The sequence below is a fragment of the Callospermophilus lateralis genome, unplaced genomic scaffold, assembly GCF_048772815.1.
Source record: "Callospermophilus lateralis isolate mCalLat2 unplaced genomic scaffold, mCalLat2.hap1 Scaffold_52, whole genome shotgun sequence".
Taxonomy (NCBI): Eukaryota; Metazoa; Chordata; class Mammalia; order Rodentia; family Sciuridae; genus Callospermophilus; species Callospermophilus lateralis.
Genome location: NW_027514454.1, coordinates 516,717 through 544,493, shown reverse-complemented (window position 1 = coordinate 544,493; position 27,777 = coordinate 516,717). Strand labels below are relative to the sequence as shown.

The 27,777-nt window shown below is 49.0% G+C and overlaps 1 pseudogene; it reads right to left on the bottom strand.

Moving 5' to 3' along the window:
• Window positions 1–27,777, bottom strand: part of LOC143390270 (MYND-type zinc finger-containing chromatin reader ZMYND8-like) — an 86,286-nt pseudogene that overhangs the window by 36,468 nt on the left and 22,041 nt on the right.

Sequence of the window (27,777 nt, the reverse complement as noted above, 5' to 3'; positions counted from 1 at the left end):
AAAAATAAACACCATTTTGGAAATTGAGATCCACAGTGAGAAATCAAGGTGTCTTTAGATCCTGCAAGAAGCATGATTTGTTCTCTCTTCAGTTTTTTTCCCAGATGCCACCAAGGTACTTGGTCCTTCCAAGGAAATTAAGGCCACTTGGGGTGAAGATCTCACGTCACCTTGCAGCCTGCCATGGCCTCTGTCCCCAAGCTGGCATCTACTCTGCCCTCATCCTTCACTAGGACAAGGTGACTGTCACAGAGGATAAGGTCAATACCCTTGTTGAGGAAGGTGGTGTAAATGTTGAATCTTTTTGGCCTGGTTTGTCTGCAAAGGCCCTGGCCAATGTCCACACTGGAGAGCTGCATTTGCATCATCAGGGCTGGTGGGGGCGCTGCAGCAGCAAGTGCTGTGTCAGCAGGAGGTCCCTCCCCTCCATCCCTCTGCCCCAGAGAAGAAAATGGAAATCAAGAATCCAGGGTACAAGCATAAGCTTTGGTCTTTTTGACAGCTCTTAACATTTTCAATAAAAAGCTGAGCTTTGCTCTTTGCTAATTAAAAAAAAAAAGGAAAGAAAGAAAAAAAATACCACCATGGACTGCAGAGTCTATAACATTAATCCATGAAAGATTTCTAACCTTCTTAAAACAGGCCCAAGAAGATTTGTGGATGACACACTCAATACTCACAAAACTCTCAGCATTATTCATTCACCCTGTGACCCACATCATGCATGTCCTGTCCCCCCACATCCCACATCCCACAGCTCCTCCTGCCTGCATCCCACATTTGTACCAAATTCCCTTCAACTCTGGGTTCTGCAGTTCTCCCAGGTTAACTAGTTCTCGCACATGAACAGCCTAGGAGGCTTATTCTATCTAGGTTATTTTATCAGTAAAAACACGTATTAAAACTTCATCCAAAGTTTCATCTCCTAAGCCCCCTGGAGAAGGCTGAGTCATCAAAGACAGAGTTCAGAAAATGAAATAAAGAAAGTAAATCCAACTTACACAAGGCTCGCAAAACCATTTATCTAATTTTTGGCAAGCAGCTAGATAACATTTTGGACATACTTCAATTTCATTCATCTGTAAAATAAAAATACATTAGAATATGTCAACCAGGAGCCTCACATCTGGGAGGCCTTCATAAATGCATGATGGGTTTTTTTAAGTGTTTATGCTTTTCTTTGAATGTCCAGGGAGTTTTTTTTTTTTTTTTTTTTTTGGTGATTTGCCTGTTTGCTGGATTTGGTTTTTAAGACAAGGTTCTTGCTGTGTTGCCCAGGCTGTCCCTGAACCCTGGGCTCAAGGGATCCTCCCACCCCTGAGGAGTTGGGACTGCAGGTTCACACACATTGTTTGCTTAATGATTTTAATGATTTGGGCCACAGTGGGAACACCTTGGAAATAGATCCAACCTTGGCACCACCATCACATTCTGGACAAAGGACACCCCAAGTATCCAGTCCGGACTCTCACCTCACAACAGTGCATTCCACACGCGGAATCCAGAGCCACAGAAATCTGAACTTGCTTCAAAAGCTTCCAGAGACTTCCCTGCACTGGGTCTTCAGGCAGGTTCCTCACCCCTCCCCCACCCCAGGAACTTGGCAAGATCTGAGGCATTTTGGATTGTCACACCTAGGGGTTGCTGCTCCCTCCACCAAGAGTTCACAAATACCAGTCATGCCAATTTGAGAAACTAACAATGAAATCTAAATGCCTGAAGCACCTCAAGGTCACGTGTACCCTGGACTCACCTCCCCTGGTACCAGCGCCGCTCTCCAAGCCCTTCTGGCTGCTCTGTCCCCCAACACACCATGCTCCACTTCCATTTCTAATCACACCATCCCTACTTCATTTCCAGTGCACAACATCCCAAAAATCCAACTCCTTTCCTGTCCCTTTCCTGCAGAAGACAGCACATTTCTCGAGTAACTTCCGGACTCAGAATATACAGTCAGGAAGCTCCTTGATCAAACTTCACTGCCACCATTTCCTAGCTCCATATTCCCTGATCCTACCCTCTTCTTTGGGAGGAAAAGGGTGCCATTGGTTCCCAACCCAAGGGTTAATAAAAAACACAAAATGAACCAGATGACACAGTATCCACACAAGTGAACAGCTGTCGAAGACTTGGGGACTGGTGGCCTTCTGAGTGCTCACTGAGGATCGAGTCAACAATGCCCAATGAGGGGAGATTTTTCTTATCAACATTTTTCAGGAGAAAATGAGGCCCAGAGAAGTTGAGGAACCTGTCCAAGGGTCCCAGCACCAAGGTGGCTGGGTCAGGAAGTAAACCCAGGCAACCAGGCTTCAAAGCCCTAAAGCTCCCTCACTGCATGGTGAGCTGCTGCTACTGTCTCCCACATCAGCAGCCTCATTTTTCTCTTTATCACCTATCACCATGCCAGGGGCCACTTACTGAAAATTGATTGACTTAACAGGTGACCAAAGACATGAGTGAATGAAGGGAGGGGGCATCTCCTTCCACTCTACTCAGCTGCTGGGCTCTTCCAGAGGCACACCGCATACAGCCACCTGTCATCCAACAAAGGAAAACTGGTGACCACAGTGAGGGAAGACCACCTCCCTGCTGTCAGCTCCCAAGCTGCTGTGTGAGGTGTAACAGCTCTTCTGGAAGACAACCAGGAAGCATCTACCTATCCCTCTGCCCTGTTCACATCCTCCGACCTGGTCACTGTGTATCTAAACATTGTGCAAAGTGACCATCAGAAGCAGATGGGACACCCCAAGATGGAGGGGCAACGGCATGCATCGTCACCTTAGGTAAAGTGCTGTCACAAGTAGGTTCCACTCAAATGACAAAAAAATGTCCATGGATGCTACGCAGCCATGAAAAATTCAGTTCTTCCCACGTGTTCAATAGAAAATAGAAAGTACTCGAACTTCAAGTGAAAAGGCAGTTTATAAAATCTTATTTTCTCTCTTTGTGGACATGCACAGCAGCATGTGCCTTATGGATGCTCCCCAGCCATCCCAGGCAGGTCCTCTTAGGAAGGAAGGGACAGACGCACAAGGACGGGTCTCGGTTTCTATTCTTATAAAGGGATTTGTTAAATAATGCCGCTCCCTGTCACTCTGGTTGTCTCTCACAGCTCACAGACCCAACAGGTCCAGCACAGCCTGCGGGTGTCTCCAGGACACCCCGGCCACCCTACAGAACCTTTCACCCAAACCTCATCTTCAGGAGGACAGAAAGGACACCAACTCCAAGCCACAGGCTGTGCAGCTAGGGCCAGACACAGCAAGCTCTAGTGACAACCAGGAAAAGATCTCAGGACCCTGGGGGTGGTCAGGACCTCAGGGAGGCAAAGGTGCTCATCACACCATGGCCCCTCTCTTGTCTCCTTCACTTCCTTCAAGAGAGAGGGACGCAGTCGACCCCTCAACCAAGCCCACGGTGGCCACGGTACCCCACCGCACCTTCAGATCCCAGCACCCCGCTCTGGAAACGTCTATAAGTCGGCGGTAAACACATACCTCGTGTTCACAGATTTTGATGACTACTTTTGTTATTTGCCTCAATATGTGATTTCCTAGGGGAATAAGAAAATAGGATTAATTCTAATGGAAACACTGTAACACCCCACCATGCAATTAGATGTCCCCTGACAACATTTAGCTCGCTTTCCTCCAGCAGCTGACCAAAGTTTCTGCTTTCTAATGTCAGTTCCAATTATCCGCCCTTTAAGACCAACCAGTCTTTAATGCCTCAAGGTCATCTCCAAAACCGAGCGACTGATATGGCTTTCCCCAGATCATGGATTAATATCTGAAAAAAGTTTTGATCTTCTACAGGCTCAAAAGTCCCAGAGAGGAGCCTTACTGTACCTGTCAACCCAGAGTGCAGCAACCCAAGAAGGCAGTGGGGACGTCACCACATGGCTGGGTCAGGGGATTCCAAGGAGTCCTCCAGGAGCCACAGCAACAAGCAGGGAAGAGCATATAAGCTCAATTATCAACTAAGCCAAGGTCAGGTTCTTCCACCAGGACACTCATAACAAAGCAGAGACCTGGACAGGTCTAACCCAAATCCTCACCTTTTCTCTAAAGCAGGGAATGAGGTGGTTAAAAAATCATGTTTTCTTTGACCTTTAGAATATTTTCAGAAGTTTTACATTTGTTGACAAAGAGATTTATCTCTCTCTCTCTCTCTCTCTCTCTCTCTCTCTCTCTCTCTCTCTCACACACACACACACACACACACACACACACACACACACACGTGACCTAGATTTCCAACTCCTTAGGTCTGATGACCCTGTAACCAACAAGCCCCAGGAGCTACCAACAGCAGACTGTCCAAACAACCAGGAGTCCCTGCTCCCCTCACCCCATTGGCCATTCCCGCGGCTGCTGGTCTTCTCCTTTACCCTGACCCCACTCACTCTCTCACTTGCTCGGTGGGCCTCTCTGTGCTCACAGCCCAGCGCCTCCCCTTTCTCCCGGCCCTGCAGCTGAGGAGTTGACAATGCAGTATGCGGGCTCCTGCTCAGGGAGCTCCCCTGGAATGCTGGCTGAGGGTCTGCACTTGGCCACTCATTCGCAGGGAACAACAGTCAGACCCACCCTTGGAGGAGTCACCTCCGGGTGCAGAGATCAAGCACATACAAACAGCACCACTCGGGAATCGTGGTGATGCAGGCAGGCCAGTAGAGAGCCCAGGACAGAGACCTCCAATGGCCTGGGGCCTCAGGGAAGTAGTTTTAGAGGCAGAGAGCCTGAGTCACAGGGAAGGCCAGGGAGGCAGAGACAGGTGGAGGGTTAGGAGCAGGCACCACCCAGCACAAGCACAAACTGACCTGCAGACCAGGGCACCAGGTGGGCAGAACAGGGAGACCTGCCCAGCCAGAGGCAGACAGAAAAGAACCTTAAGGGAGGTGCCCAGAGGAAAAATCAGTGGAAATTCTCCTCAGTTCTGGCCAGAAGGCTCCATCCTCCAAATCCACGAACACAACCATCAGCACTGGATCCAGCACATCAAGGACGCTGGCAGTGAACCAGAGAACGCAACAGCCCAGCTTCTGAGTGAACAGTCAGGGGGTTTCACCCTAACACACAAATTACTGTGAAGTTCATGAAATGATGACTCAGTTCCTGGCCATGGGGAAAAGGCAAATCAAAACCCCTGGTGACATAGGAGACATTTCACATCACCCAAGAATGGCCATGTCAAAAATGCTAGGCAGGGCCAGGATGTGGGGTGGCTGGACAGCACATGCCCACCCGTGGAGCACACTGACATGAGCCCTGTGTACACAAACTGGGACAAGAGTGCTCCTGAAGCTAAGATGACCCACTCGATGGTCCAGCACCAGACAGCCGAGAGCCACAGGCACACCTGCCCAGACCACAGGCACCACAGAAGTCCCCGGCAGCTTCCTCCACAACAACCCAGAGACGGAACCCAAAGACGGAGACCACAGGATCATCCATCATTAACCAGGGGAAGGAACCGACATGCTGACCATGTGAAAGATCACCTGGCAAAAACAAAAGCACGATCCTTGGTCACGCCAAATCCCAATGCAGGGTGTGTGCCCTCACACCAAGAGCACCCCCAACCCATCCATCTGGAACTCTAGGCCACAGAGGGAAAGCGGAGCTCCAGCAGAAACAGAAGATGGACTGCAAAGCCTCCACCTGACCTGAGGTGTGGCCCTGCACCCGTCCAAGTCACTGAACGTGCTCATGAACCTGTGCATTTCCCTGACATTTCTACCTTCGTTCAATTACGGAGTTTGGAGATGACCGTCAGAGCGCAAACCACTCATCATGGAGCAGTGGACGTCGGCTCATGCCTTACCGTGCAGGTTGCACTGGCCCCGTTCACATGCCACAGCCATGCACACACAGTGTCCTTGGTCCCCTGAAGCCTGATGCTCGACTCTGCAGCATGGTTCTTCGTGAGGGGCAACAGAGTGCTCACCAGGCACGGGGTGCCCTCTCCGGGTGCCACTCGGCCACTCACCCCCATTATAAATGATGCAGTCTTGCAAGATCCACTTGATGTCAGCTAGGAAGGCCTCTATGCAGCCGTACATTTTCTTTTTAGTGTTCAGGGAAGAGACGCCACACCCAGCAGAACCACCTGCCCCTCACACCATCCTCTCACCACCACTCAGCAAATTGATTAAGGCTAGTCCACTCATTTTCCATGATCCTATTATTTTGAGATCTATGGCCCTAATTTTAAAAATGCACAACTGAATTCATCACAGGAACTTGAATTTTCTCATCTTAACACTGCTGTCATTTGTTAAGAGGTTCCTTCCAAGAAGAGGTTGATTTCTCTATTTGTATTTATTATAAAGACAGGTCTCACATAAGCCTCCTGAAAACTCAAGGAAGCACACATCACCATCCCCACTTGACACAACACTATGCCAACAGTATGAAAGATGTATCCTCTTCTTCTTTGGTGAGACTACTAGGGAAGAACCCAGGGGCACTCAACCACTCAACCACATCCCCAGTCCTTCTTTTCATTTTTTATATCATTTTGAGTCTGGGTCTCACTTAGTTGCTAAGGCTGGCCTTGAATTTGTGATCCTCCTGCCTCAGCCTCCTGAGTCACTGGGATGTCAGGTATGCACCAACACACCCAGAAAGGTGTCCTCTTCTTAGATACTTTTCATTACCCATATTGAGATCAGCACCATGGTGGTGTGCACAATCTAAAGTGTTACAAATATAATTTTCACCATGGAATTTTAGCATGAACTTGGAAAAACACCTTCAGGCATTAGCAAAATAGCCTTATTGGCTGAGAAGCTGATTCTAAGAAGCCACATCCTTATTGCTAATCTGGAGGTTTCCTAGCTACTTAAATGTTCTCTTCTTCTTTCCTGCTGCTCTCATTAGCAACTCCAAAAGAAAGAGAAGAGGACGTAAGGCGCAAATCGATCAAATAGCTAATTCCTAGAAGTATGGCTCTTTCAGATAGAAGCTGGAATCACTCCCAGAAGAGCAGTGAGCACATCTCCCAGGACACACTCATCCCCTGGAAGGACGTCACAGAGGAAACAAAGTGAGAGGACCAAGAGTTCTTCTCTCCAAATAAAACTGATCTAACTTGGAAGTGAGGAGCTGCCTTGGAATCTCCACACCCGGGGGCCAACATGGGAGGCTCTGAGACAGAGGCCAACCTTTTCCAGTGTACAAAGGTCCATGGGGTGGATGATATATTCTGTGTAGTCGGGATACTGCTCCAAGGGAACAGGCTTCTGGAATGCATCTGCCTGTAAGAGAAAAGGTACACATGCACAGGCCAGGAAGACCATGCTCCAACCAACAAGGGATCGAGAAGCTGAAGAGAACCTCTCTGAAACTGCCAGGAAGGAGGCTGTAGGAAGCTCCACTGGCTACCATCCCAGGCTGCCTGGATGTTGATAATCCTGGGCCCAGATTAACTGGTTGGGGTTTTGTTATTTGATTTACTATCAACATACACCCAAGTAGCAGGTTCTATCCCCTTCCAGTGAGACTGAGAGTCCCAACACACCAGGGGTCACTTTAGAGCTAGGCCACACCTAGAGGGACTCATCATCAAAACTGACTTGAGGGGGAAATGTATTCACACCTAAAGATGACACATCAGACAAAGTCTTTTGGGTGCCAACAGATGTTTCTGATATGATGGGAAATCTAGACAGTGAGATTTTGTTCCTGTTTTCAGAGGTCAAATTGCCTTCAGTACAAGAAGTGTGCAAAAATTCTTTACCTTCACCCATTTGCTTAAGCTTTAACTTGATTCAGCTCAAGATGGCTGGGTAGTATTTACTTAGCAATATTTTTTCTTTTTAAAATCCAAAGATTTATTTAAATACCAAATTATACCCAAGCAAAGATTCCTTTTGCAATCACCTGTGTTCACTTCAATCCAGAATAAGTTTGACCACTGTAAATTTAAAAAATGCTCCAGAGCAGGGGTATGGCTCATGGGAAAGGCACTTGCCTAGCGTGTGCCAGGCCCCGGGTTCCAGAATGGAGGTTTCAACAAAATTGGAAACTTTACATCAAACAGTGAGAAAGTAAAGCTTTCTTCTATGTGTCCTTTGGTGTCAAATTTGACAAGAGTTGACAAATCTACATACTCCATCTTTTTGTAAATAGTCATTACGTTCAATCACTCTACAGTAAAAAAAAAAAAAAAATTAAAAGATTTTTTCTTTTTTTATGGTTCTAAGGATTGAACCCAGGGCCTCACACATACTAGGCAAGCTCCTTTCCTGGCCCAAAATTTTTGTTTTTTAACTAAACTAAAGCTACTAGCACAGTTTTGCTTCCATCAATTGAGATTTAATTCAAGAGATAAATAGGTAACTAATTCAATATCTAATTGGCACATCTTAAATTTCTTCATCATAACAAATTTCAGAATATCTCAAAGCAAAACTTTTATTTGTTTAAGGAAACAAAACCACAGTGGTCACTAAAAGCAGTGAGATACTCGGCTACTGCATATGCACTTGACTTAGAAAGCAAATCATAAAGGAGGAACCCATCCTTAAACTTCTTTAGATTCATCTGGAGGGAGACAGAGTCATAATATGTCCATTGTATCATCATATTATTTTTGACAGAAGACATTCCTCTGCCATTTTCCTGAAAACTATCATAATAATAACACACACACCTAGGGTATGGTGGGCACTCCCAGCAGGGTGCCATGTGAGGGCACAGCCAAGCCTGGCAGCATTGCTGTCATACAGTTTCCAAAAGTAGCAAAGGCTGTGCAGCAGGACTCATTTCACAATTGACGGAACTAACCAGATTCTCACTCATTATGGAAATCTCCCTGGTTCCACACTAGACCTCAGTTATAAATAAACAGGGAACTCCCTCCTCTCCCAGAAGCAGAATTCCATCCATGCTGAGGGAAGGAGCACACAGCCCTCAGGGCCAAGGGGCTGTGAAGTTCTACTTCTCAACCCATCAGGACATTAAGGCCCCACTGACTACTGGACCTTGTGTTATTTCCTGACTAAACTCCTTGGGGACACGAAGAGCTCACTACAGAGAACTCACTGAATGGCACCTACCTGATGTTTACTTGACAGATTTAAATTGGGGACACACAAGACAAGTCCAAAGAGCCTGGAGAGGGATCTGAAAAGCAAAGCCAACAAGCAACACAGAAAGCTGCTAACAGAACTAAATGGAGTCTTATCTTCATTTACGCTTACAGCAGTGGACCAATCCTCTTACCCCTGGCTGTTTCATTTTCTGAATGGCAAACTTGAGCAGGTAGGAGAGCTGATAATGGTGAGCATTGTCATGGCTTTGCTCTGGGTCTCAATGCACTCTGCTACTGTGATCTTCTAGGAGTCAAAAATCATACACACACATCTGGTTAGAAAAAAGAAAATCACCGAGCCACGGGTTTATTCTCCTTCTACTTTTTCTTTTCTTTTTTTTTAAACATACACATAAAAAGAGATTCCTATCTAAATGTGAATAGCTGTTTCCCTTGGCAAGGACTCCAATCTACCAGACAAAAATATACTGGATCTGTGGGTAGACATTAGAAAGCAACCAGCCCACTGACTACCTTACAAGGAAGCGTCTCCAGCTCAAGGAGATGACAGCATCTGTGGGAGATTGGGGGAGATGGGAATCTGGAAAAGCATCCTTATCCCAACCTTGGTTCTCAAGAAGAGGATGTGAATGGAAAGGTCACTGATGCATTTGGGGGAGGGATCTCCCCCCAAAACGAACTTTCATCAGCTGCTTATCTCGAGCCTCTTGAGACTCAGAGCTATCATGTAGGAACCTGGCCCAGCACTGTCTGATGGCAAGAGACAGGGCTCCCTGCAGGAAGAACACGGGGGTGGGAGTGGACTAATAATTAATAGGACTCCATTGTTCATCAGCACTGATGTGAACTCACTTGGGATTCATGGGCACATTTCCAAAGGGCAGAATCTACCTGTCTGTCCACAGAGGCAAGAGATGTCATTTGACAAGGGAAAGTCCCATCAAAGAGGAGACAGAGAGAAATGATGAAAAGTGGATTCTGCCATGGGACTGTGATACCATATCTCGGGGATTCAGAAGGCCCATGTCCCAGCAACAACAAAAATAGCATCTGCTCCTAAGTTATGAAATGTTCCTCAGCCATCTGTGAAAGGAGTGTGGATAAGTTTTCTTGGATAATTTGGACTGTTTCCACTCTTCACTTCTTTGGGAACTCTCAGATGTGTCTGGTTGGTTGTTGAGGAGAAGGACCACCCAAGAGTCACTAGGAAGTTAGAAAGGCTGCACGATGCACGCATCTCATCCCTTGGCTACCAGATCCTGAAGAGCCTATCTTACCAGGCAACCCTGGAAGAAAATCAGGCTGTGGATCATGCACACACAAGTCCTGATTGTTTGAATTGCAGTTTGTTGCTGGGCTCCACCCAAGGAGAACACTTGAGTTACATGCCCAACTGTCCCTCACTCCCTCACTCCCTGCTCCTACCTCCTGGCTGGCACTGTCTGGAAGTGCTACATGAAGCCCTTAGGAAGCCTTTGTTGCATAGGAACTGAGGATCGGAAGCTCACCCTGAGGCCAGGGTAAATCAGCTGGAGAATGAGGATAAAATCCTTCTGCTTGATGAAGAGATAGTAGAAGTGTCTTCCTCTTAGAGGACTCTTGTCTATGCACATATGCCACTAGGGCCTTGAAGGGGACACGTGGTCTCAGGGTGAGATGCAAAGGGCCTGACTGGGCACCAGCTGGGACTGGCCCTGTCTCTGGACCCTTCCCACACATGCTGATAATAAACTCCACCATTTCAGGCACAGTTCGAAGGAGCTCTCCCTGCAGAGGAAGCATCCCACGGGAACCACTACCTGTTCTGCAATGGGATGAAACAAATGGGAACAGTCGCTTAGGACCCAAGGACACTGGTGGAGGTTTCAGTTCTTGCTCTAGGTGTAGCAGAACAAGATCTGGCTCCAAACACAGGTGGGCATGGATGGGCAATGCCCAGTCCAACTCTGTCTCTGTGGAAGAGTGACCAAGGGAACCAGCAGCCACCTTCCAGCCATTTCAGAGGCAGAGTGCCATACCAGGGTTGTCACCGGACCAACTCAATGCCTGATTTCTTTTCACCTATTTTCTATTTGCCTCCTTTCCATGCACAGAAGTGGCTGCAGGGACACTATCTGTGTTTTGTTTTCTTTTCCACAGAAAACATCTGGGCAGCCCCTCCAGGGCTCCCCAGACGCATCTTCATGTGCAATCTGAGGCCAACGTGCCTTGGGATCCAAGAAACATTCTACACCAAATGACTTTCAGATGAATCTCTTCTTTTTAGCATTCAAAAGAGCCTCCTAGTCCAGAGTGGCCAAGAACAGATGCTTCCTCAGAACCCTGCAAGTCCAGGAACTGGTCAGCTTCAAGCAGCTCTTGGCTACCCACAAAGCCTACACTGCCTTCACTGTCCCCTTGCTCTGCCCAGGCCGCACCCCCTGCCCAGAAGTTTCCCCCAAAGGGCAGCAGGGCCCACATCCATCAGGTCCTTCTCAAATCTCAGGGGGGGCCTTCTAGGCCTGGACATTTAAAATGGAATACCCTGCGGCTCCTGAACTCCCTACTCCCCAACTTCAATTTGAACCTTCCTTCAAACTACTTATTTCTAACTTTATTTTTACTTCTGTCCTTTTCTGTTAAAAGGAAAGTTATCCGTGCCTACTTTTCTGAGCACTATCCAATCTCCGTTAGAAATACTTGTTGCATGAAAGAAAGACTCAGATGGCATGGCCACCACCCAGAACACAGGACCCAAACTGGGCATCCCAGGTTGGAGGCAGCTGCTGACCCCATGACGCAGCAGGGCACACCCAAGAGAAGCTGCATGAGAGTGTTTCACACCATGTGAACTGTTAATGGTTCAAAAGTTATTGTGTAAGACTTGCATTCCAGAAGAAGAAATGTAGCAGCAGATGTCGAAGCAATTCAAAGACTCAAGAAGAACCCAGACAATATTCCATGCAATCACTTCTCCAATAGCTGCAGGACAGCAGCCAGGGGCAGATGCTGGACCAAAAGGGGGGTGGCCAGGACAGAGCTGGTGTGAGGCAATAAATGTCTCTTTTCCCCTTATCTAGATTATTTTAAAGTTTGTAAGTCAAAGGAAGAGAAGAGAGAGGAAATGAAGCAGGTAATGTATTCATTTGTTGGGAACTAACCTCACATTCAGGACAAAACCAGTCCCCCTATGGTTTCGATGTCAGTCTCGGACACTTAGCGTGATAAACCTGGGGACAGAGCTCACAGCAAAGGACTTGGCCTTCCTGGTGACAAACCCAGTAGTATAAACCATTCCATCCATTCTGTGGTACAACATCAACAGGGTCTGTGGTGAGTGGCTGCTTCATATAGTAAAGTGGACCATGTCTTCGTTCTGACTGAAATGTAGGCAAGAAAGATAAGTTTGGTTTCAAAACAAATATGCATTCTCAACAGGAATTTGAACAAGTACATCAATATCAACACACAAAAATCACAGCATTTCACATCTGCTAAACAGTCGAGCTAGCTGTGGTTCCTCTACTGTCCACAACATTAGCAGGTCATTGGATAACTATGAGGTCTTTCCTCTTTCCCATTTTAAAAGGCCACAGACTGAACATTAGTGTCTCAGAGTCACCAGGTGGCCCTGGCCTATGAAGGTAAAAATTTTAACTCCCGCTAAACAGCTCCATGACCTTAGATGGGTCTCCCCACCTCTGGGCCTCAGTTTTCTCATCTGTAAAATGAAGTTGAGGTACCTAACATCACAGGATCATGGGGCTGTGTTCAAATGAGAGGATAGAATGTATTGAATTAACATGGTGCCACCATCACCAATGTCGTCCCCATGGTTAAGAGCCCAACGTGCACAAGTTCACATTTACAAAGCCAACAGAAGTGTGGAATCTGCCCTTGGAGTCTTCGTACTGTAGGCACTTAGAGAATATAGCAATTGGATTTGAGTGACCAAAAAATGATCTTCCGCTTTTAAGGTCATCCCCAAAGCACAAAGTCGTTAACCAACCAGAACCTTTCTCAACTCACGTCTTGCCACATTCTGGCTGGGCACAATTCAGGAGCCACTTATCAAGCAGAAACGAACTTTATTTTTAGAACACACACTCCGCACCACACGAGCTCCTCAGGAATTTCCTCAGAGCCCAACTGCCACCACCAGCTTCCTAAGAGCCTCTCCACCCTCCACTCCACCTGCTCTTGAGGCCGATTGGCTGGGTCGCATGGGCAGAGCAAAAGATTCCCCAATGAGCAGCTCCATGGTTTGAAAGGGCGGGGAAACAGCCTAATGAGCATCACCGTAGAGGAGCCAATTAGCTGGCAGCTGGAAGTTTTCTGGAGTTGCCAGAGAGCCTCAGCCTTCATTACAAACAACACAGGAAGATGAGATGGTGGCAGGTCCAGGGATACCAGAAATACAGGAAAGCCATCCTCCAAACACATAAAATCACTCAGAAGAAACTCATTAGGAAAACCACCATCACACTCCAATATGGAATCCTATTTAAATCTATGATCAAGTCCACAGGAAGCATCAAACAGCCTGGTAACTAGTGGTGTGATTGAGAAAGCTTGGCACACAACTGTAATTCCAACTCCAGAGCCTGAGGCAAGAGGATCTCAAGTTTGAGGAAAGCCTGGGCAACTTAGTGAGACCCTGTCTCAAAAACCTTTCTTTAAAAAAAGCTGGAACCGGGTATGGTGGTGCACACCTATAATCCCAGAGTCTCAGGAGGCTGAGGAAGGACGATCACAAGTTCAAAGCTAGGCCAGCAACATACTAAGGCCCTTGGCGACTATTGAGACCCTGTCTCAAAATAAAACATAAAAAGGGGACTGGGGATACAGCTCAGTGGGTAAAGTATTTGCCTTGCATGCACAAGGTCCTGAGTTCAATCCCCAGCACCATGAATTAATGAATGAATGAATAAATAAATCACAAAAAGGGATAGGGATATGGCTCAGGGTTCAGCATCCCTGGGTCGTATCTTCACTGCCAGAAAATAACAATGATAATAAAATAGGAAGAATCTAGTGTGACAGCGAACCTCCCTTACTTGCAACCACGTCTACTGTCAAATACAAGCCGGATCTTTTGGGTCTTGTTTTTGTTTCTTTGGTGCTGGGGACTGAGCAGAAGCCAGGTGACTGATCCTTCAGCATGAAGTTTCTCTCACACCCTGTTACTATCCCACCCCACTGTTCTGGGTGGCTGTCCCCAGAGGATGGGAACAGCTGGGCTGGTCCAATCTCCAGACTAGCTCCTCTCCTGGAGCATCCCTGGGTGCTGAGAACCAGCTGCCTAATTAATCACCTGTCAAACAGATCCTTTACTTATCTGCTGCTTTTAAGTGTTACCTGCTCCATAAAAATAATCTGATAACAAATATGGAACACTTTTAAAAGAAAAAGCATTTTCAGGCAAAATGAGTTATGATTTTTTCTTCCCATAGGGAAGCAGCCTGAGAGCAGAGTAGGCAGGTTACAACCTGTGATACAATGGGACAGTCACAGGTCCTGAGAGCACATGTTCTTATTCTCTGCCCTTCCACAGGCTGGCATGACAAGAAGAGTGGAAAGACCCTTCGGTTCACTTCTGGAATCTCTCTGTGCTCATCAAGAGCCGGCAAACACTTTCTACAAAGAGGTAAGGCCTGGCATGCCACTCGGTCTCTACTGACAGTGCTCAGCTCTGGCCATGCAGTGCAGAAACACAGACAATATACCAGTGCAGCGGCAGAGCTGTGTGCCATTAAAACTTTATAAAAACAGGCTCCTGGACCACAGGCAGCAATTGCCAATACCTCGTCTACATCCACCCAAGAACGGGTGATCTGGACCTGCATATATGTGGTGGAGGGAAGGCCACAAGTTCAAATGCCTGCAGAGGCCACTCAGGTGGCACAGAAGAATAACAGCACCATGCATCAGCTTTTGCCCTGCATTTGCAAAGGAGTGGGGCTGACTGCAAAGCCTGTGAGAGCCACACAGCCCTGGAACCAGCTGGACCCTAGAGTGAGGAACCCTCACCAGCCTGGACAGGAGTGACATGGTGGGCAGAGCCCAGGCCAACCTGTGGGGGCACCACCAACTATCCCAGAGGTTAATACACTGCCTACTTCAAGCAAGGACTGCTGTGAGAAGTGCTAGTTTGTGTTTTTGTGGGTTGAGGTTTTTCTATTTTATTATTTTTTGGTAGTGGGGAGGGAACCCAGGGAACCCACCTATATGGCAGGCAATAGCTCTACCACTGATCTATGTCCCCAGCCCAAAATAAAGTATTTTAAACGTCTTCTTAAATCCCTGCCCTGGGGCCAGGTGTGCTCCACCAGGAGGATCCCAAGTTCAAAGCCAGCCTCAGCAACTTAGCGAGGTCCTAAGCAACTCATGGAGGCCCTGTCTCTAAATAAAATATTAAAAATGGCTGGGGATGGTATGGCTCAGTTAAGCATCCCTGGATTCAATCCCCAATATCAAAAATATAATAATAATATATTTTTTATTTTAAATTCCCCCTGGGGATATAGCTCAGTAGTAGAGCAAATGCTCAGCCTTAAGGAGGCCCTAGGTCTGATGAGTACCACCACAGAAAGAAAAAAGTAAAGAAACAAACAAACACACAAACAAACAAACAGCAAAACAGAAAGCCTCCCTCTAAAAGTCCTGAACTCCCAATATGTGAAAAAGAGACAAAAAAGTGCCTGCACTTAAACTTGGCTCAGCTCTTGATAATAACAGGTCTCCATCAAAAATGGAAATGCATGGTTTGCTTTTTTACAAGGCCAGAATGGCTTTCTTTCAGAACACTGGAACACAGAAAAAAACCTGGGGGGGTGGGGGGAGAAAGAGACATATGTCAAAAGTCAGAAAACTGTTAATCCGGCCCCCACCCCCAGCAGAGGTGGAAGGGTTGAGCAGAGCTAACTGCTTGTGACCCTATAGGGAGGGGTGGGGAGTATGGTGCAGGCTGAAATTATCTCAGCCTGACATTAGCTCAGCCCAGTGTCTGCAGGGCAGATTCTACTCAGCCCTGGGGTTGCTGGATTCTGCTAAGTGCTTTGGTCTAAATCTTTGTGTCTCCCTCAAAATTCCCAAGTTGGTATCTTCCAGAAGGCAGGGCCTCTGAACACTGATGAATGGGCCTTATCCAGGAGGATAACAGAGAGGCCCTCACCCTCTACCACAGGACATCCTCTATCACACCTCTATCACAGAACACAACTGTGATGGCACCTGATCTCAGACTTCCAGCCTCCAGAAATTCCTGCTGTTGGTAGGTCACCCAGCCCATGGTGCTTTGTCACAGCCAATCAAACAGCTAAGACAATTAGTGTTTATAAGAACCCAGAAATGTAAGCTTTTATTTGAAATCTCACAATCCTCAGAGGTTGGTGACAGAAATCATGACATATTGGTCAAACCAACATATGGGGAAGAGGAGGGAAAGGAAAGGTAGGTATCCAGGGGCTGGGGCTGGGGCTCACGGTGGAGCTCTCATCTAGCATGTGCGAGGCCCTGGGTTTGATCCTCAGCACCACATAAAAATAAGTAAACAAAATAATGGTATTGTGTCCAAGTACTTCTAAAAAAAAAATTTATAAAGTAGGTATCCAGTGTCGTTTCTTGTAAGTTCCCTTTGAGGAAACCAGAAATTGCACATGAATAATATTGGCCCTACTCTGCCAGCATTTTTATAAAAAAATGCTGTTAGGAATGACAGGGTCAGTCAAAGGTCAGGGATGTCTTCTGGTTTCAGTGAAGGTCATTCCATCTTTGCTATCAAAAGTCTCTGGGCCTTTGTGCCTTGGAGTTTGGGATCAGTAATGCAAATGTGCAATGGACCTTAGTATGTTCTAGTCCAAAACCTTATTTTAGGACATAAACTGAAGCTCAAAGAGAAAGCCACTGATATGGCCACCCAGTGAGTCCCCCAGATGCCATGAACTGGAAAGATCCTGTGTCCAAGAGGAGCACCTCCCCCATCTGTGGATACTGGAGAGGACAGGAAGTGTGCTCAGACCCTGTGTCCCCTGCCCTGGCCCTGCTGTGTCCATGGCCAAGTGCCTTCTGCATCCACGAGTTCCCACCCTGTGGCGACATAGCCCTGAACACTCACTCAGGCTGTTCTGTCTGTAGAGCCAGGATCTGAGGCTGCTAGTCCAAAGCAGGGGACACCAACTTACAGACACATCAGTTGGTCATGAGGTTTCTGTGCCACAGAAACGGTCTTCACACAGGGTAAGAAGGCAAAGCAGCAAATACCCGAGTGGATTAGCTTCCAGAGAAAGAACTGTGAGCAAATTCTTAGAGAACAATAGGGACTCCCACAGCGAGTGTGCATGGGTTTGCATGGGTGTGCATGGGCAGAGGGAGAAGACAGGAAAGGACAGCTTCTGGCCAGGAAGGACATCTGCTCTCAGGACTCCCTGGGAACTGGAAAGTGAGTGTTGGCTCAGGATGCCAAACTGGTGGTTTAATTAAGGGCTGAGGGTTATCTGACCACCATTTTCTTTCTGATAGCTCTGAGGTGGCTCCAGGGCAACGGCAGCAGGTCCTCACCAGATTCTGGGACAGAAGGAGCAATTGAATCTCTGTTTTCAACTGTAAAATGGTGATGCACATGGCCCTTCCTGGCACAAACATTCAGACTGACATAAATGTTTGCAACAGCAGGTGACATGGAAAAAACACTGCTTTGGTATCATTATCAACATTTTTTATTTCCCCAAGTAGTTTTTCCAAGTGCCACTGAAAATACATGTGGGACCCCCCAGTTGCTCCTCCTCCGAGGGGATCTGTAACTGATGAGGCAGCTACCAGCCACAGGCAGCCACATCACTTTAAACAGAATAAAAAAACCCAAGTTGCTCCCTGACACTGGTTGATTTTGAGGGCTCACGAGCCACACGTGACTGGGTTGACACCAGACATAGGGGTCTAGGACACTGCCACAGAAACAGCCTGCCTCCCAGGTCGAATATAAAATCATACTCTGGTGATGGAGCCCGGCTGCACTTTTCATTTCTGCTCTTTCCCTGTCCTTTAGCTCTGTGAGTTTCCATGACAGCCCTGGGGCCTGAGCAGCAGTGCCAGGATGCTCAGTTCCATGAATGAGGAAATCAGACCCATGGAGGTCCACATGCCCAGTCACAGGGCCAAGGGCAGAGCTGGAAGTTCACTCTATAATTTTGAGAATGAAAATAGATTTGTGCTGGACACACACCTCTCCCAGGCCCGGGCACTTAACTAGGGCTCTTCCCTTCTCGTCTAATTCAACCTTCTATCCCCAGGACACACCCCAGTGCCCGATAATGCACAGAATAGATGAGCGGGTCACCAGGAACCGCTGCTCAAGAACCACTCAAAGCCCCCTGACCTCACAGTCCACACAGGGGTGGACACTTCCGCCAGTGAGTCCACAGTGCTCTCACATTCCCTATTTGGAATGTCTAAGTTGCACCAGAGAATTTTAAAGCCAGAAGGTTCCCTAGATGAGACCCAGGATGGTGAAGATGTTTTACCGAGCCTCTGACAATCCTGTCAGCCAAGGGGACGGGTAGCCTGTGCTCAGGAGAAGGGGAGGTGACCCTTGGGCCATGCCTCTACCAGGGGCCCACATTCTTCATTTTACAGATGAGAAAATGAGACCAGCAGGGAGCTGTGTAGCCCAGCACTGGTCAGCAGGGGAAATCCTCAGGCCACCCGAGAAAACAGTCCTAAGAGTACAGAAACATGAAGCCAAGGAGAAGCCCCAGCCCCTCAAGAACAATATCCTCATCTCCTCTGGGTCACTGCTCTGTCCCCAAACAGATCTGAGAACCTGCTGGAAACCTCACACAGGCCCCTCTGAGCTGCCCTTTCTACACATGCAAATGACAGGCAGTGCCAGGACAGCCTGCTAAACAGATGCCAAGCCCAGCTCTGAGGAACGGAGCACTGCTGCCCACTGGTGGCCTGCTGCCAAGCCATGCCCAGCTGTGGCCTTACCTGCTCCTTGCTGTTGCTGCTCAGTAAGCCGGGCTTCTCTTTCTTTTTAATGGGGCTTGTAGAGGTATCCTGTGGTGAGTGGCCATTGGAAGAATGTGGGGGTTTGGGGGAATGTTCTTTTCTGGGCTCTTCTGTCTGCAGAGTCAGGATCTGGAAGAGATACACAGGACCACACATTTTAAAGCACCAGGGTAGCCAGGGTCCCGCAGGAGGGTGAGTGTGATGTGGTACATTTTTCCCCAAACTCAAGGTCATTTGCAAGTATACTCCGCCTCCTAGAATATACTTGCCCCCCTTTTTATTGTCCAAGGTCAAAGATGTGCATAACTTTTTGGGGGGGGGGTTACTATGGATTTAACCCAGGAGCACTCTGCCATTGAGCTACATCCCAAATCCTTTTTTAAAATTTTTTATTGAGACAGGGTCTTCCCAGGCTGACCTTGACCTTGTGATCCTCCTGTCTCAGCCTCCCAATGAGCTGGGATTACAGGCATGAATCACCACACTCCACTCCTCTGTGACATTTTTATGAAATCTTGGTTGGTTGCAAAAATAAAAAGAAGTTCAGAGCCGACAGGCTGTGATGACACTAGATAAAATTGAGCAACAATCTCACCTTGGGGTGAGAATGAGCCTCCACCTTGCACACTCAGAAACATTCCCGACTGTGTCCCTGTTGACAAGACCACAACCAAGCTCCTAGAAGGCGTCACATAGGCACCCACTGCTGTTTGCATGCCCAAGAACTTCTTTTCCACACCCACAAGAATGGCCAATCAGGAAATGATTAAAGGCAGGTCACCAAGGCCACACACCAGGGCAATGACAGCACCTTGCTCTATGCAGAAAAGGAGTGCTGCTGGGTATGCTCACAGCTGACAAAACACAATGGGTAAAAAGAATGATCCTTCCCACTGGAAAGTTCTCCCGGCTGTCAGCAGTAGGCACTGTGAGACCTTCCTCCCAAGAAATCAATACAAATTACATTCTTATTGATTCTTGCCTGAAAAGTACCAGCCCCCCTCTTACCAGACCCCCCTCATTTCCAGCCTCCCTCCCAGTCAGAATCTCAGGGGTATCCTTCTACCACCATCCATTCAGTCTTCACCTGCAAGAACCAGAGTCTGTTCCATGCCCCAAGGTGGCCTCCTCGGCTTATGAACAATAGTGGCGCATCTTGGGACAGCTGGCATCCTGAAGAGCAAAAGCTACAGACACAGGAGAGTGGAGAGTGCACCCCGCACACTGGGGCTGGGATGGGATCTGAGATGCAGGAAGATGACGATCCCCAAAGATGTTCCTCCTGCAGCTTACCACCGGGCAAGTCTCAGCACGCACACCACCCTGCATCACATCTCCCACCTTCAGGGTCCAACACCACTGAATGCAAGGCCTCCAAGTGGCTCCCTTTGGTTTGGGAGAGCAGGCAGCCTCTAGCAAGTGCACAAGGCCTGACAATGAGTGGACACTCCTGCCTCACCACCAGGCTTCCAGAAAGTTCTGAACCAATGATTGGCAGAGGAAATTCAATGATAACCACAGGTGTCCTGAGGGTGAAGAGCCCAGGGTCTGGGGGAGCATCACACAGACACCAAGTGGAGGCCCAGAAAGCCCAAAGGGTTGCCTCCAAGGCACAGGAGTCAGTTAGTGAGAAAGCTAAAAGACAGAACCCGGGATAGGCTCCAGGAATAGAGACCATCCCCCAGGGAAAACGGCTTTCCCAGAAGGGTCCGCTCCACTGTCTGATGGGAATACTCACTTTCTCCACACTGCCTGGCACCACAGACCCCTCCTGGAGCAGAGCAGAAACAAGAGGATCCTACTCAGCCACCGTGTGTTGTGCCCATAACTGGACAACTTATGTGTCCACGAAGAGCCAGTCCTCAGACACAATGGAATGCTCCAGCCCTTTAGAAAAACAGGCAGCCAGGTGCTGTGACCCACACCTGTCATCCCTAGTGACTCAGGAGGCTGAGGCAGGAGGATGGCAAAGTCAAGACCAGCCTCCACAAATTAGTGAGACCCTGTCTCCAAGTAAAAATTAAAAAGGGCCAGGGATGTGCGAGGCCCTGGCATGTTCCCTAGCACTGCAAAACAGGAAGGATCCAAAGGGCACCTCTTCATGAACTGAAATTACCAAGCTTTGGTGCCACCTTGTAAAAGCAACAGGTATCCAGCACATTAAGAGACCCGTAAGGATGTGACTGTACATCAGTGCTTGTGCATCCTCAGAAGAATCCCACATGAACACAAAAGTACAGCAGGGCTCTACATGGGGACAGGTGGCCGCCTTGGAAGGAAACCTGTAGGGAGTGGAGAGAGATTATTTTTCACTGTATACCTCTGTGTATTGTATTCACTATGTGCCTGAATGACTTTATCAAAATAAGGGAAATTAAAAGTATTTATAAATTTCAGTTACACATTTAAAAAAAGAAAGAAAGAAAGAAAGATTAAAGAAAGAAAAAGAAAGAAAGCAGCAGGTGCACACCAAAGTCCCTGATGAATGAAGGAGGAGGCCCAATTCAGGATAAAAACGTCCCAGGTGGATAAAGTTGGGACTGGATTGAGAACCACAGAAGGCGCTTGGGAATTGTGCTACGTGACTCTAGTAAACCCCCATATTCTGCTCAAGTGTCACAGTATAAATGTTTAAGAAAGGTGTTTTGAGCCAGGAGTGGTGGCGCACACCTGTTATCCCATTGACTCAGGAGGCTGAGGCAGGAGGATCACAAGTTCAAAGTTAGCCTCCAAACTTTGCAAGATCTTGTCTCAAAAAATAAAAAGGAGTCAGGCCCAGTTGCACATGCCTGTAATCCTAGTGGCTCAGGAGGCTGAGACAGGAGAATCGAGAGTTCAAAGCCATCCTCAGCAATGGCGAGGTGAGGCACTAAGCAACTCAATGAGACCCTGTCTCTAAATAAAACAGGGCTGAGCATGTGGCTCAGTGGTCAAGTGCCCCCCCCCAAAGTTCAATCCCTGGAACCAAAAAAAAAACAAATAAAAAGATTAAAAAGGGCTGGGGTATAGCTCAGTGGCAAAGCACCACTGGGTTCCATACGACTCACACAAAACACATACATAGAGAGCAATCAGACAAAGGCTTTTGTTGGTGTGTTTTCAAGTGTATTGTGAGAGAAGAAAAGCTCACCAGTGGGAGAGGGAGTGAAGGTTTTCAGTGTTTCTCCAGGGGATTTTGGAAGGGAAGGCTCATCCTCACTGCAAGGACCACCTCAGCACTCTGCCACTCATTTCCACAGGGTCTGGTGATCAGACCAGCCCAGCCAGTGCTCAGATGGCTGCTGGGGCCGGAGGAGTGACAGCTCCCCTGGCACCCTGTTATCTCTGTGACTGAAGTCCCCTGGGGTGAGGGTAACCAGCAGCAGTAGCAGCAGCAGAACCTGAGAATACACTAGAAATGACAATTTTGGGACCCTGCTCTGGATCTACAGGATTAGAAAGACTGGGGCAAGGCCCAGCCACTCTCTTCAATGGCCTTCCAGGACTAAGATGCTCCCAGTTTGAGATGCTCTGGATGGTGTGTGTCTGGGGGGACTGTGAGGTCTTGGGCCTGGGGAGGCATCTCCTCCACCTCCCATTACCCTGCAGGGGCTGGTCTGGGGCTCCCCAAACAGAGCCAGGCAAGTGACCAGGCCGGAAAATGAGGCTACATCAAAAAGAACCCTAGGAAGTGTCTTTCCCTCTCAGGGCCTCAGTGCCTGGTCTGTAAAGTGGGAAAGGAAGAAAGAAAGGGACCCAAGTATAAGCTCTTCCCTGGAGTCCACCACCAACACAAGGTGCGTCCTGCACACAGACACAATTCTATGGGCCGAGTGGCCACAGCCTACTCAGCCTTCTCAGAGGTGTCCTAGAGATCAAGACCACAGGGCCAGAGTTCTCAAAGTCCCTCTGGTACTTCAAAATCCTTTAATTCCCATGGGAAAGATTCAGAACAACATTAGAAATCAATATTCCCATTAACCATTTAAAGTGCCCAACGCAGGTTTGCCCAAGTCCACCAGGACACCAAGAGGAAACCAGGGTCCTGAACTGTGGAAGAACGGGTCTGTCCCAGGGTCACCACACTTAAGAGTATCTCAAACTTTCCAGTCTCAGCAGAACATATAAACCCCAATTGTGGGCTGGGGTTGTAGTTCAAGTGTTATAGCACTTGCCTAGCATATGCAAGGCCCTCTGAGGCAGAAACCCCAGGAAATGTTCGCCAGACCCCATACCCTCCAGAGGTTGGAAATGGCGGTCAGCTCTGATGCAAACCCTTGGCTGAGACTAGGCCTCTGGTGGTGACAAGATGGTGGTAGAAAGCTGGCTGTCATCATGGTAATGAAGCCACCATGGGGAGCTTTTCCAAAAGACTGAGTCAATTTTTTTTCTCCTTTAATGATTTAATTCTGATGAGGCTATATTGCTAAGCACATTTCATCCACAAACTTGGAAGGATGACAAATAGCCACTTGGACTGCAGTGCTGGGAAGGGTTCACCTTTGATCTGAAGGGTTTCTTGGTTCTGTTTCAGTCTGGGTTTTTCTGGTCACTTTCTGTGGGTTAGGGAGACCGGTGACTCTTTGGGGCTGGCCCACCAGCAACCCTGGGCCCACACCTGCCCTCTGTGTAGGTCTGGCCTGTGAGGAATCATCCAGGTGAACCGGGCCAAGGAGGGGCAGGGTAATGACTCTGGGAAACAGCTTTTCCTGCAAAAGGAAGCAGCACAAGTTTCCCGGCTGGTGACACTTCCCTGAGATCTTCAGAATACGGGAAGTCTCCTGGGTACCAAGAGCCAGCATATGATGAGATCCTCCCCAGACCTAACTGGGAGCCACCAGAAATAACCCTGCCCACCCCTGCCCGGTCACGCTGTGACTTGAGGGAATCCATTCTCTAAGCAGGACTGGCCTCTGAGCCTTCCTGAGCTGCAGGTATTAACAGCCAAGACTATCCTTTTGTCACATGCAATAAGCACAAGGCACCATTTAAAATGCTTCCATGTGGCTTCCTTCAGGTCACTTGTCCAAGACGGCACAGCTGCTGAGTGGCAGGCTGGGAATTGAACCCAGGCAGTTGTGCTGGCTCTGCGGCCCACGCTGCCAACCCTGGCACCACAGGACCTCGCTCCAGCAGGACCTCATCCTTGGCTCTGAGCGTGAGGACTTCCTAAGTTAGGGCCCAGGGTTGAACAGGTGGCTCGGATTTTGCTTTTGTTTTTGTTTTTCCCCCAACAGTTGTGGGGGCAGGGAAGGTCCCACAAGGAGTTGCGGAACTGGGCAAAGGTGACACACCATTTTCTCCAAGGACAGTCACCCAGGAGCACATTTACCTTTGAATCTTCCAACAGTGGCATCAGAACCTGCCGGGTGCTACAAAAGAGGCTGGGGCTCCAGGGTCACCTCCCCTCCCTTCCCTGTATCCACCAAGGCCTCCCAGACAGGCCACACCAGGCACCTCATCCCCACCCACGCCCAGGGCCTGACTCAGCACTGGATGCTCTCCTGGGTCTCGGAAATGACATATATTACAGAGAATCATCGCCTCCCTCCAGGAGAAGGGCTGAAGTGCCAAGGCCCAGGCCTCCTGTTTCTGTGGGTGTTGACATCTGCACAAGCCTTCTGGGGCCTGAATGCAAGATAACTGAGACATGCATGTCCATCACCACACGTCCACAACCACAGCAGGGTACCCTGGGCAAACTGGAATAACTGGTCATCCTACAGAGTAGAGGCACCAGGTCGTCGTAGATGACAAAGACAGGCGGTCAGGAAGCTGCTCTCTGGCATTAACAGCCTCCAGAACATAGTTCTGCTCTCCCCAGAAGTGTGACTGTGAGGAAGCAACTCAGCCTCTCTGGGCTGTTCTGTAAGATGGAGATAAGGGGCAGAGTCACTAAAGGAGGAAATGAGTTGATTTTGCTCAGCTTTTAGGAGAAGACTGGGCACAAAGTGAGCTCAATCAAGGAACTATCTCAATCATCGCTCCTTCTCCTCCTCCGCTTCTTCCTCCTCCCCACCACCACCCTGTCCTCAAAGCAGAGCATGGCTTCTCCAAAATGCAAGTTAAATCAACCCCACAAATAGTTCACTGTTATCAAAGACACCAGTCCATGTGGAACGCGGAATGAGCCAGGATGGATTTCAGCATTTCAATCAGACCATAAAAATGCAGGATTCCTGGGCAGCAGAAGAGGTCAGAGGAGGCAAGGATCAGACAGCTCTCAGTGACGATGTTCTTTGCACAGCCTGCCTCAAACAAGACCACCCGCAACTGCCCTCCCAGAAGCAGCAAGGTGGAGCAGGGCTGATCACTTCCAAAGCAGCTGCCCTCCTGGGACACAGAGTAGCCTCCCAGTGCAGGAACCTTGGGGGCTCCACGAGGAGCAACTACTAAAAAAAAAGGCCTGGAATTTCCTCCTTGCAGAGAGCAGGAATCAGGGCAAAGGATGAGGGCAGGGAGTGAAACTGTCCTTAGAGCAAAGAATGTCGAGCCCGAGGAGCATGTGAGTCCCCACAGCCCTGGGGCAGACATGGCCTCAGAGCCACAGGCACCCATGAGGAACACAGCACCCGCCCGCCTGAGCCTTCCAGGTCAGAGGACAGTGGCCTCCTCCATGGCCCTGGTGGCTCCTCCAGGATGCCCTCGGTGATGGGAGCTTCCCACCCAAAACCAGGAGATGGGGTGAAAGGGAAAACAAGGCAGTGGGATAAGAGGGTCACTTCCCAGCAACTGGGGCACTGTGACCTAAAGCAAGCCCAGGAATCAGGGAGGGCACGCTTACCAGCCATGGAGGAAGCCTGGCTTCTCCAAGGGCCTGGCCTGCCCTTTTCCAAAGATACAGGGGCTTGCTTTGTCGCAAAGCAAGCTCCTCGGCAGCCTCTCCCAGGGGGAGGAGGAAGAAGCAGAGGACAGGCTAAGAGTCACTACTTACCAGGCCAGCCCTCGTTCTGGACACATTGGGTTGCCTGGTGGGGCAAGGACACCATCACCTCTCTGCAACCAGGCTATCTGGGGCAGAGGCTTGCCTTCATGTCCCTGAATCTTCGCCTCTGATTTATCACCCTCGACAGCAGCATAGCCAAGTTGGAAGTCCTCAGTGCACTGCACCAAAGAGCCATTTATTCAGGTGAAGGTGAATAAACACAAGGAGTCTGAGTTGTTCTGCAGACCAGGACTGAGGAGGGGAAGGGAACTGTGGGCAGTGCATTGTATTTTCAATGTGCTTTCAATTGTCTTAATAATTTATTCAAATTGCCTTTGAGTTCTGATGCGCTTCCTGGAAGGGAGAAGCCCTTCCTAGTGCGGGAGGAATGACCCTGCCCCTGCACAGCCTCCCCCACCCCACACTTGACAGGGCAAAATGGGATCAAAGGGCAGTATGAATGCTTCTACCCAGGGAAGGGGGCTGGTTTCCAAATGGCTTCGTTTTCAGCTTAGCAGCCTGAGCAATCTCACTTCTCCTTGGAGCTGGATCGAGGGCCTGGGGGAGGAAGAGGCGAGAGCACCAGCCAGACATCTTCTGCTTGAGAGCCCACTCGGTGCAATTTACCAAGAGACAGAGCCCAACTCGCTGCAGGAAAGCACGGACCCTTCCCCCCTGGAGGCCACTCCAACATGGCACATAGAGGGCGGCCAGCCACCTCTGCTAGACCACACAGGAAATGTGGAGGAACCGGTTGCCTCAGACCATCCCAAGGCTGCTGGCTCTGCTGGCAGAGACCCATTTGTGTGATTCCCTTGACTGCAGGACTCCGTGCCCACCCGCACTGCATGGCTGGTCTTCTGGGAAGCTCAGATGCCCCACGTTTTTAAACGGGGCAATGCAAGCCATGGCGGCGCAAGGGCCTATTCAGAAACAAAAAGGTGATTCTGTGGCGGCTGCAGCTGAAGCCCAGAAGTAGGTCTGCAAGAAGAAAGGGGAAGAAAGGCACCTCAGAAAGGAGGAGATGAAGGCTGAGTAGCCATTGGGAACCTGGGAGTGCTCCTCAGGCCTCTGGAAAATCCCCTTAATGAAGACAAGAGCAAACTGACCAGGAAGAAGGGACAGCCCTCCACAGCGAACGTAGGGCACCCCTCTGGAGAAGGGAGGATTTCAGATGCAGAACATTGCCCACATTTCATGGAGCCGAGGGAGGGAGGGAGGGAGGCTTCCCCTCCCCGGGACACCAGTGGGGCGATGCTGAGATGCCCTTCCTACTGCCTACAGGCAAGGCATGCTCAGAGCGGGCACCAGGGCAGCCACTGCAGCGTGGCCATGGGAGCCCAAGATAGGATGCAGAGCAGTGCCCACCCACAGGGGAGTGGGAGGCAGAGCATCACGGGTCAGCCACATGGTGGGATGCAGAGATGCATCTGTGTGCTATCAGGGCATAAAGGCCTCAGAAACCAGGCAACCACAAGACCTAGGTGCAGGAGGGGCCAGGCATGCACTGGGTTTGCCAAGATCTAGGACACTCAGTAAGTACTGGGCCCCTGAATGCTCCAGCACTTTAAGTGGGGGATGGGGACCACAGATTGATGGAACATTCAGGACATGCCATGTGCTCCTACCCTCTATCCCCAGGATCTAGTATACAGCAGGAGCTCAGGGCAGCCCTCCCCCAACTGCACATCCATCCAGGGCCACCTTTAAGGGACTCAGATGTTTAAAACAGTGTGGAACAGAGGTCGTCAACTGGGTCCCCCCAGAGGACACCCAGCAGAAATTATCTGGAGATAATTTTGGTAATTGCTAAACCCCTCAGAAACCCC